We start from the raw sequence: 2,725 nt of genomic DNA on the forward strand, positions 1-2,725 counted from the left end.
GGAGTCAACGTTCCATTTTTCTGACACAACAATGCACTGCACATATGATGAGTAGAAAACCTATGAAAGCGATAACCACAGGGGGAAACACAACTGTTGGATGAACCCATGAACGGCTGAAGGCCAGAGAAAATTGATCCATAATGAAATCACTGTCATTGAGGAAGGTTAGCATGCGCAAGTTAGGGGAGGTGATGGTAATGTTGGCAGATGGTAGGGTTGAAGGTATGTCGATTGGTTGAAAGATGTCATAGGAGTGTTTACGGACAGCTTGGTGATAGCGAGTGGCGTAAGTGATGACGGACTCTGATTTGACGGGACAATAGTCAGGTGCTTTGTAGAGACCACTAGCGGGGACGGATCGAACTGAAGAACCAGGACACATGATTGTGACAGAGATGGGAACAGCAAAGAAGAAGTACTGGACATGGTTGAGGTGAGCATGGTGGACCGGGAGGTCAGAAGCTGGGACAAAAGAACAGGCCGAGTAGATGGAATGGGTGCGAACTAAAGCAGACTCACAGGGTGTAGCACTGCTAGGGAAGATAGCGAAAAGGTGGGCAGCACAGAGATGAGAGGTCGGAGTAAGGGAGGAACATTGCTGGAGGTCTGTGGAAGAAAGGAAGGCAACGGAAAGATGATCATGGGAGAGGAGGAAATATTCTGAAGGAACAGGTACTTGTAACAAGGAGTTGTTGAGGTGGAAAGGAAAAGGAATGATGTGGAAAAGATTAAAGGTTATGGCAGAACGGAGAGGAATATAGACGACGACGTCTATGGTGAGAAGAGTGGCTTCGAGAACAGGATAATAATATTCAAGGGAGGAGTAGGGGAGGACTGGGGAGAAACCGAAGGTGGAGTGAGCCCATTCCAGGACAGAACAGAGAGCTGAGACAGGTACTAAGTCGGCAGTAACACGTCCATTGATAGCATCGACCAGGATACGAACCAAGGTAGAGACTTGAGACAGGAGAGAGTCAAAGGCCAGTTGGAGATTATCCATGTTGAGTTTGAGGTAGAAGAACTGAGAGATAACGTTGAGATCTGAAAGGTGGCGTTGTAAGATATCGGTGAAATTGTTTAGAGTGGACGTGACTTCAATGAGTTGGGTCGTGAGCTTCTGTAACATAGTGTGGTGGATTTCAATGACTCGGCGTTGTGATTCTAGGGCTGAAGCTAAATGAGTGAGATCAGATTTGAAGCCAGAAATGTCACGGGCTGTAGCAACGCCAAACAAGCCACTCAGAATCTCATCGCCGAAGTTGAAGAGACCTCATTTCACACGAGAATGACCAACGGGTGTCGGAATGGAAAATGTGTCATTGAGCTCAGTGAATCTGTTACATATGTATTGCAATTGCCAGGAGAGTGGGAGGAAAAGGTTATAGAGATACTCATTCGGGTTATGTGTCCCCATGATGGCCGTGAGATGGTTCCTGATTCTGTGGAGCTGGTGCGCGTAGGCAGGTAGGGCAATGGCTACGTCAGCCAGGGGCGCAAGATCGTAGCGCAAGGAGGCTACGTCTTCGATAAGCATTACCTCGCCTCCTGAGCCGACCAAGGCCCCGGGACGTACTCCACCATCGTCCTGACCTGACCCAGACCCCAGGAGGGTCAGCACTGCCAGCAGGGAGATCGCTAACATCGTACCTAGAAAATCAGGGTAGAGTTAATGGGGGAGGTCGTGAAGAGGTTGATGGGCAGAGCCCAGTTTGGACCGATATTGATTGGTTGATGAATGAGCAGGTGGAGGTGGAGAGGAAGGAGACTGAGGGATAGGTGGAGACAAGGTAGACTGAGGGATGTGAGGAGGGGAAGAGGGGGCAGGAGGTTGTGTAAGTGACTCTTCCAACACGAGGCCACGGGGTGCTCGCTTTAAGTCATCGACGTGGACCCATCTGGTGTCCTTTGTAGACAGGTCCTGGAGGTGAAATTTGTTGCCTTGTTGAGTGAGGACGCGGTGGGGCCCTGTAAATTTGTCATCCAACTTAGAGGAACGCGTATGGGAATGAGCAAAGACAAGATCGCCTACACTGATAGTGATAGGAGAGGCGGACTTATGTTGGCGCTGCAGCATGTCCTCCTGAGAGGAAGCCAAAGTGGATCAGACATACTGGTGGATTGTCTGGAAGTTGGCCAATTTTAGTTGATCATAATCATCCAGGTTGTAGATGGGTTCTGGCTTTGAGGATAAGAGAGAGTATGGGAGGTCCTTGTCAAAACCAAAGAGGACGAAGAAGGGAGATTCAGCAATGGATGCATTGATGGAGCTATTGATGGAGGACGCCACTTGGGGAATCCAGTCTTCCCAGGACGAACTATGGGAGCCTAGATGTCTGAGGCACTCTAAGATTTTTCGGTTGTGGCGTTCTACAAGGCCATTGGAAGCCGGATGGTTAGGCACGACATTGCACTTACTGATATGAAAGCAGCGACAGATCTCATCTAGAAGGCTATTGTTGAACTCTGTACCATTGTCAGTAAGAATGGTATGAGGGGTACTGAACGGGCAAATTACGTGATCTACAAGGGCACATGCAATGCTCTTCGCGGTCTTGTCGGAGAGGGGTACGAGGACACAGTAGCGGGAGAAGTGGTCGACCGCTACGAACAAGTACTCAGTGCCAGATTCTGTGAGAGGTAGTTTTAAGAGATCGATTGAGACAGTTTCCCATGGTTGTGATGGGACTGGCATTGTAAGAGAGGTGCTGGTAAGCCGGTTGAT

This window comes from Coenobita brevimanus, chromosome 110 (assembly GCF_032717465.1).
Source record: "Coenobita brevimanus isolate Jiangsu-jjx chromosome 110, ASM3271746v2, whole genome shotgun sequence".
NCBI classification, from domain to species: Eukaryota; Metazoa; Arthropoda; class Malacostraca; order Decapoda; family Coenobitidae; genus Coenobita; species Coenobita brevimanus.